The sequence below is a fragment of the Empidonax traillii genome, unplaced genomic scaffold (assembly GCF_003031625.1).
Source record: "Empidonax traillii isolate 1590-97213 ecotype Southwest subspecies unplaced genomic scaffold, ASM303162v1 scaffold1222:size288430, whole genome shotgun sequence".
NCBI classification, from domain to species: Eukaryota; Metazoa; Chordata; class Aves; order Passeriformes; family Tyrannidae; genus Empidonax; species Empidonax traillii.
In genome coordinates this window covers 271,390-279,601 of record NW_020956415.1, presented here as the reverse complement: position 1 = coordinate 279,601, position 8,212 = coordinate 271,390, and positions in this window count along the sequence as shown.

The window sequence follows — 8,212 nt, the reverse complement described above, 5'->3', positions numbered from 1 at the left end:
ACCCCTGCACACCCTCCTCACCTCTGGGTGCCAGTCCCGCCCTGTCCTGCCCGGCGAGGTGCCGCTCCCGGCTCCCCACGAGGTGGCAATGCCGCTCTCCTGCAGGAGCATCTCCGGAGGCGGCACCGGAGCTGTGCGGGGGCTCTGTGCACCGCAAACCCCCGTGAGGGGGCCGTGGCAGTGCCAGGTGACCTGCCAGGGGTCGGCTCAGAGGCAGCAGGAGGAGCAGGGGGGCCCAGAGCCACCTGAGTTGAAGGCACCACAGTGGTGCTGAGGGCCGGGGTTACTGCAGGTAACATTACTGCAGGTCTCTCCCTGTTGCGTCCTGCAAGGCCATTTCACCCTGTGCTCTGGGGTGGGGGGTCTTGGTGCCCCCCCAGGACGCCCGGGAAGTGCAGCAGAAAGGAAGGAATCACCCTGGCATTTGGCTTTGCTGCTTCTCCCGCAGCTCAGCAATGCCCTCTGGGCTGGGACATTCCTAGAAACCAGCTTTTCTCCTCCAACATCCTTCCTGCAGCCTCTGTGTGACTGCTCAGACGGGATTCAGGATGAGCTGGATGTCTGATGTACAGTATTTGATCCCATTAATCAGCACAGGCTGCACTGACAGGCGTCAGCCCTGGTGATTAACCTGCTCCTGGAAAGAGCTGCGGCGTGGCCGGGTGAGCTCGGCTGTCACGGGGCCAGCGGCAGCTCAGGGAATCCCTGCTCGAGTCCCACATTTCCCTTTCCTCGCACAGCTATTCCTGGCATTCACATCCCAAAGCCTGCAGACCCCGGGCTGTTGTGTGAACTGGCTGCTGCCCACCCACGGTCGGGGCCTGTGGGATGCTCACTGTGGTCCCAGCTGTCGGATGCTCGGGGATGGAGGCACTGGACACGGCGTGACAGACATCCAGAGGGTGCCACACGCTTCCCCCTCACAGCCCCTCTGCCCTGTGTGCGTACCAAGGGCCGGCACATCCCCATTCCCATCCACCCACTGACCCCCGGGGCAGCGCTGCGGCCCCGGGTGTGTCACCATCACTCGTTTAAGGGTGTTTATTCACCCTCCCTCGCACTCCTCGGCTCCCGCTTCCCCCGGCGGGGCCCCTTCCCTCCGTCCCTCCACTGCTGTGACTCCACCGCTCTCCGCGAGGTGCCAGGAGAGCTCCAGGCACGGGCTGAGCTGCCGGTACCTGTGCACAATCGATGGAACAAGGCAGCTCTGTCCCTCCCGGCCTGGGGACAGAGGTGCTGGGGGGGTTCTTGCAGGGAGGGTTCTCCAGGATCCTGGGGATCCCATGGTTTTCCTGCAGAGGAGAGGGGCTGTGCCCCCCACTGCAGCCCCTCAGATAGTTCCCATGTGGTTCCCATGAGCTCTGTCCTGCACCCAATGGGGATTCCCCTGGCTGAGGTCGATGCCCTGTGTAGGTGTCACTCCGTGCTCACATCGCAGGGAATACATCGAATAATTATCCACCTTGTCGGGGTTGTCTCTTGGCTGGGGACTGGGCGTCAGCCTGGAGCAAACCTGACACGGGAACAGGGATCACGGGGAAGGGCTGGGAGCAGCTCGGGGCAGCAGCTCTGCTCTCCATCAGACACCCACAGAGCCACTGGGAGCCCGGGAAGCGCTGGCCCCTGCCTAGCGATGGGGAGCAGGGCTGGAGGGTTTCCCACATCAGAGGGGCCCAGCCCAGGCATGGAGGAACGCTCGAGCAGCTGGGACAGGCACAGCCATGGCAGGATTTTCATTCCATCTCTCCTGACGGAGCCGGGAGCTGTCGGCACCAGGCGCAGCCAGCGCGAGGCTGACTCAGAGCCTCGGCATCAGCATCAGGCAGGAGGACGGGTCGTTCACACACGCCAGGGAACCCGCCAGACACGTCCTGCTCTGCTGTCAGACCTGGGCCATGGGACACAGAGCTGCTCCAGCGCCATGGAAAGGGGCAAAGGTGCCGGGCTCAGCTCTCGCTGGCTCCCTCACTGTGGCATGGCCAGGCTGACCAGCAGGAGCAGCCAGGGGCAAGGGGTCCAGCTGGGCACGTAACTCATCCCCCACTGCTGCCCTGCACGGTTCCAGCCCTGCTCCAACCCTTCTCAATGTCCCATTCCTGGAAGTGTCCAAGGCCTGCTTGGATGGGGCTTGGAGCAATCTGGTCTAGTGGAAGGTGTCCCTGCCCGTGGCAGGGGGTTGGAAATGGCTGATCTTTAAGGTGCCTTCCAACCCAAACCCTTCTGGGATTCCGTGATTCCATGACCTGTCCTGCCCTACAGTCCCCTGCTTTCATCTTCCCCTTCCACTCTGCCTGAGCCAGGCAGTGCCACCCCATCCTGGAGGGAGCTCCCTGCTCCACACCAGGGAGAGAACTTGGGCCAGGGAGAGATTCTGGGATGAACCTTCACTGGAATCTTGCTGAGCTGGGCTCCGGGCATGTGCCAGCTCACAACTACCACCAGCACTGGTGATGTCTGTGGACACAGGATGGGCCCCTCTGGGCCCTCTCCAGCCATGCTGGGTGCCCAGGTATGGGGATACATGGAATGCAATGGGAAGTGCAGTGAGACCCTCCTCCAGGTGCCTCACACCCACCCTGTTCTGCCACTGTCACCGCTGGGATCTCAGCAGTTGTGGCACAGCAAGGGCAGAGGGGATGAGCCTTGCTGAGCAGCTCTCTGTGTCTCAGGGCTCCAAGGCCCACGAGAGGAGCAGCCCCCGCCCTCCCTGGAGCATCGGTGCCCACTTTGCACTGCCATGTGCCCCTCAGGCTGGGCTTATCCCACTGCTCCCTCCTGCCGGGGGAGGTTCCAGCCCCGCTGCCAAACAGCTCAGGCATCCGACCCTGCCCTGGCGTGACAGGGAGCGAACACTGGGCTGAATCCACCTCTTGCTGAGACAGGGGTAAAGAACAGGAGATTTCTGGGGTAACATCAGCAGAAATGGCGAGCACGGGGCAGAGCCGTCCCCGCTCTGCTGACTCGAGCAGAGGGAAGGGGCAGGTGAGGCCGAACACCTCGGTCAGCACCTGCCTGGCTCCGGTGGTTCGTATTTCACTGACGAGGCAAAAAGCCACGCGGGGTGTGAGCCCGTCCCCACGCAGCTCCAGCCGCAGCCCGGCCCCTCCCCTGCCCCGCAGCCCGGCACACTCATCGCTGCCCACGCCAACTCCCCGAGGGCCAAACACTGGCCGTGGGCCAGCGCTCCTTCCCCGCACGCTGGCGGTGCCAAGCCCGGCCGCCCGTCCCGGCACGACGCTGGCACTGCAGGGATTCGCCTCTTACAAAACACTTGGCCGTGGCCCCCGCCCTGCCAGGCTGGGAGCTGGAGTGGGGATCCGGGAGCTGGGATGTCCCAGTGCCCCTGCTCCCAGAGGGGCATGGAGACAGGCTGGCCTAGGGGAAGGGCACAGGTTGCAGGGGCACCTGTGGGGAACAGCAGCCCCTGGGTCCTTCGCAGCCACAGCTCATGTTTGGTGCCATGTTGTGCAGCTACCTGGCCCCCTGTGCCTGCTCTCGCTCCTGGGACTCCCCTGGCACCTCAAGGGTGCAGGGGCAGTGTGTTCAGCTTATCCTGGAGCTGCCTGGACCCCTTACCCTTATTCACCCCACCCAGTGTGTGTGTGCCGGCCTGGCAGGGCGACAAGGAAACCTCAGCAGGCACTGACTTGGGGGGTCCAGCCCAGAAAAAACAGCTCAGCCACAGCCCCTTCTTTTGGTTATGAGATATCAGGGACCCCAGAGCACAGGCATTGCCATCATGACCCTGCTCAGCCACCGTGTGCTTGGCCTTCCTGGCAGCCACCGCGCTCGCTCCCTGGCATGGGGCTTCCTGGGAAAACCAGGCCAAGATGGAGCCGTTGCCTTTCAGAATGTGGCTCCACTGCAGCTTCTGTGCTCACAGCACAGGCTCAGCCCTGCGCTTGCCAAAGGCAGAGCCACGGCAGCTGGTCTGGCTCGAGGCAGGAAGGGCTGGTGGACTGATTGGGATTGGGGGCAGAGGGAAGCCCCAGGGTTGGGGTGCCAGGCCCCGAGGCCACAGCCCCCCAGCCCCATAGAAGGTTCTCACCATGCTGGGACTGGGTTTGGTTGAAACCACGTGGGGCTGAGGTTGGAGGTGGAGACACTGACCAGCTCCAGGGTCCCCAGTCACCCCCCTGCTCCAGGGCAGGAGACCCCCGGGGCCGGGGTTGCCGGGCCGAGCCGCAGGTGTGTCACCGGTGTTGTTTCAGCTGACGGGGCCGCGTCCCTGCCCTGGCTTGTCCCCACGCCCAGCGCCGGGCTGTGATTAGCGAGGCGGGCCCTACCCGCGTTCCCATCCCCGCGTCAGCGCCGCCGCCCTCGCGGGCGCTGCCAGCCGGGCGTGCCGCCAGCCAGGTGTGCCGCAGCCAGGTGTGCCACGGCCAGGTGTGCCACGGCCAGGTGCGCCGCCCCGCCGCCGCAGCGCCGAATAAGGAAACCGCCCGCTCCCTTCTGCTTGCAAAACACCTTGGCCTTGGTGCTGTGCTGACGCCGCCTGTTCCCACCAGCTCCTGGGAGCTGCTGGAGGCCCAAACGGCCCCCGTGATCCCCCCAGCTGGGCTGCAGCGCAGGGAACGGTGGGCTCAGCGCCGGCTCACCAGCACAGGGTGGGAAACAAGGCAGCAGCTGGGGGAGGAGGAGGAGGAGGAGGCAGATGGCCTTGGCAAAGCTGGTTCAGGAACCAGCTGCCTGCGTGTCTCCGTGTTCATGGGTGACAGGGAAAGGTGCAGGAACAGGAGGGACTCAGGTCCTTCCCCGCTGGCTCAGCGGCCAGGAGGGATAGGATGTGTCCAAGGGGCTCAGTGGGTCCTGCCCTGTCTGTAGTTTGGGAAAGCTGCCAGCTGGCTGTGGGTGACAGAAATGCCCTGAGCAGACACGATCCCTCATGCAGTGAGTCCCATGTGTCCCCCCGAGTCACCAGGAAGCCACCCCCAGCCAAAGCCAAGTGAAGGACCTGACAAGGCTCCAGCTGAAGGGACTGATTGGTTGCCCATGAAGCTCCAATCTCTTGGACCAAACCCCCCCAGTTTCCAGTCACCACAACCACCTGCTCCATCTCCTAGCAAAGAGCGGTCAGACCCCAGACACGTCGGGTGCTGAGCTGCACAGACCCTGCACAGGGAACCAGAGCCCCAGAGCCTGTGGGAGCTCCCAGAACAGCAGGAGAGGGGTCAGGGCTCTCTGCAGCATTCTGGACAAAGCCAAAATGGGGCTGACAGGAGTCCCCCCAGTCTCATGAGCCCACTGGGCTCCCCGGGCAGGGCTGTGGCCGGGGCCACGCAGATGGAAAGTTATTTCTCAGAAACTGGCTGATGGTGAAAGTTCTTTCCCAGGTGTGGCACAAGAGGAATGTAAATCCTCTGAAGTCCTGATCTCTCCTGTAATTACTGTCAGACAAGTTTCAGCTTGGAGCTGGGCCGCCCCAGCCCCAGGCGTGGGAGCGAGGGGGTGACGCAGCCGGGCCCGTCCCTGCAGCACACATGTCCCCTCCTGCCCCAGGAACGCGTCCCATGACTCATGGGGACCGTGGGGGCGGCGAGGTGGGCGGCACAGAGGGGAGCACCCGCAGTCAGGAGGCTGGGTGGGTGCACCCCAGTGGGCTTGTGCAGGTGTGGGGTCCCGTGTTCTCCAGCCTGGACGCCCCACGGGGTGACCGAACACCCAGATGCTGACCCCCTACCCTCCCTCAGGGGACAGAGCCTTGTCTGCACCAGCCTGGGCAGTGTCCTGGCCCCAGGGATTCAGCAGACCCAGGAGAAAGGTGCCTCCCTGGCTCCGTGGTGGGTCTGGCCATGCAGGACACGGCTGGGCTGGCTGTGCCCCTGGCATCCCTCACCCTGACCAGCTCCACAGACGTTGTCCCCAGGATGTTGTCACTGGGCCAGGGGATGTATTCCTGGCAGCTGTGAGCCAGCAGATTCCGAAGGGCCTTGGTTTGTGGGGCTATTGAAACTGAGGGCCACTACACAGGACTGACAGTGTCTGACCCATCTCATGGGGGCCTGTATACAGCACATCTTGGGGCCAGGGGCTCGGAGTGGGCCCACTGGGGGCATCCCGAGGGGGAAACACTGGGGTAGGAGTCCTGCACGGCTCCCACACGCCACGGCCGGGGCTCCCACCCTCGTGCTGTGCACTTCGGGGTCAGGCACGGGGCCGCAGCAGAGCAGGGACTGGCCCACTAGGGACGTGTCCCCCCCACCCCGGGCAGTGCCGGGGCTGCACTCGCTGCCGGGTGCCAGCAGGACCCTCCCCGCAGCCCGTCAGAACTGCGCACGGGAGGCGAGCACAGGGGTGCGCGCACCTTCCACACCGTCTCACGCTCTTCTCCTCCCCTCCGCTGCCGGCTCAGCTCCCGCCCCGGCGATAAAGGCGGCTCAGACCGCGGGCCCGGCTCTGCGACACCGGCACCGGCACCGGGGGCTGCCCGCCCGGCTGGGGCGCGGGAAGCGGCGCGGACAGGATGCAGGCAGGGATCGGCAGCACAGCAGTACCCTGCACCCTCCCTGCACACCCCCGCGCCCCCTGCACGCCCCTACACACCACAGTGCCTCCCAGCGCATCCCAGTGCCCCTCTAACACCCCGGCCCACCCCAGAAAGCTTCCTGCACCCTCCGCACGTCTCGGCACCCTTTGCACACCCCAGTACGCCCCTTGCGCCCCCTCTGCGCATCCCAGCGCCCCCCTTCACATCCCAGAACTGCCCAGAACATCTCTCTTATCCCCCGCACCCCGCGCCCCGCCCCGTCCCGCAGCGCCTCCCGCTGCCACCAGGGCGCGCCCGTGCGCAGCGATCGCGCCCCGCGGCACCGCCCGGCGCGTCCCGACAGGTACCCCCGGGTCCCCCCGGTGCCCCCCGATCTCACCGGGTCCCCCCGGTACCCCCCGATCTCACCGGGTCCCCCCGGTGCCCCCCGATCTCACCGGGTCTCACCGGGTCCCACCGGGTCCACCCGCGTCCCCCTGCACCAATCCTCAGCCCAGCGCAGAGCCTCAGCTCCGGCCCCCGGGACAGGTCCCAGCCCAGCTGCCCCCCTGAGCCCCCAACCAACCCCCCCGGGGGTCCCCATGGGGCTGGGGGGCACCAGCACTGCAGGGCCATCAGTACCATGGGGACACCAGGACCGCTGGAGCACGGGGACCACCGGGGCACCAGGCCAGCGGCACCACGGGGGTCACCGGCGCCACCAGCACCACTGGGACCTCCACGGCACAGGGACCACCCAGACCATCGGCACCACCAGGGCTCCTGCCGTTTGGCGCTGCCCGGGGGGCTCAGCCCGGCCCCGCTGGTGCAGACCCACATCCGTGCGTTGAGCTGGGTATGGAGTTTATCCCGAGCATCCGCTGGTCCCGCAGTGCCAGGCTGAGCCAGCGACTCGGATTAATACAATAATAACAGAGGCAGAGCCGATCGCGGAGCTGTGGCCCGTAATTACAGTTACGTATCGCAGGATCCGCCGCGCTCCGGGCGAGAGCGGCACCAGCGTGTGCCAGGCCTGGGCAGGCCTTCACCTCCCACCACACACGGCTGACAGGCCTTGGCTCTGCACTCCCAACTCGTGTTCAGAAAATCATTAGTGTCATTAGAGCTCCCGGGTGGAGCCGTGGCCCCGGGCCAGCAGCACTGCGGGCACTGCGAGGGAGCAGGAGTGGGAGTGGGGTCTGGCGGGGGCTGCAGTGGGGCCGTGGGTGGGGGCTCAGGTCCTTGGGGGAGCTGGGGAGGGCTGGGCAGGTTTATTGCCGGGGACCTCTTGTAGGAACTGACTGTTTCAGTCTTGTTAATGACTTCATAAAACTCCCTGCCAAGTACAGATTATCGAGCAGCCAAGCCTCTTACCCTCGTGTGGGAAGCGACAGTGCAGCCTGGTTACAGGGACTGCTTTGGGGTGCATCTCCCCAGCACAAGGCTGGGCAGCATCTTCCCCTCCCAGCAGTGGCCTCCTGGGATACGGCCCCATCATCCCCCAAGTGCACAAGGGGAGCAGGCTGGGCCTTAGCAGAGCCTCACAGGCATCACCTGACACAACCATCAGCCCTAGAGAAGCAACAGAGGGGGAGGGTGGGGGGAGACCAGAACACGTGGCACATCCTACCTGAGGAGCCAGGCCACAGCCCTCCTCCAGAGGGGACCGAGCCAAGAGCTGGGGTCGAACTGAGGAGAGGGGCTCCCCTGGGGAGCTGGGAATCACAGCCCCTGGGGGCTGTTTCT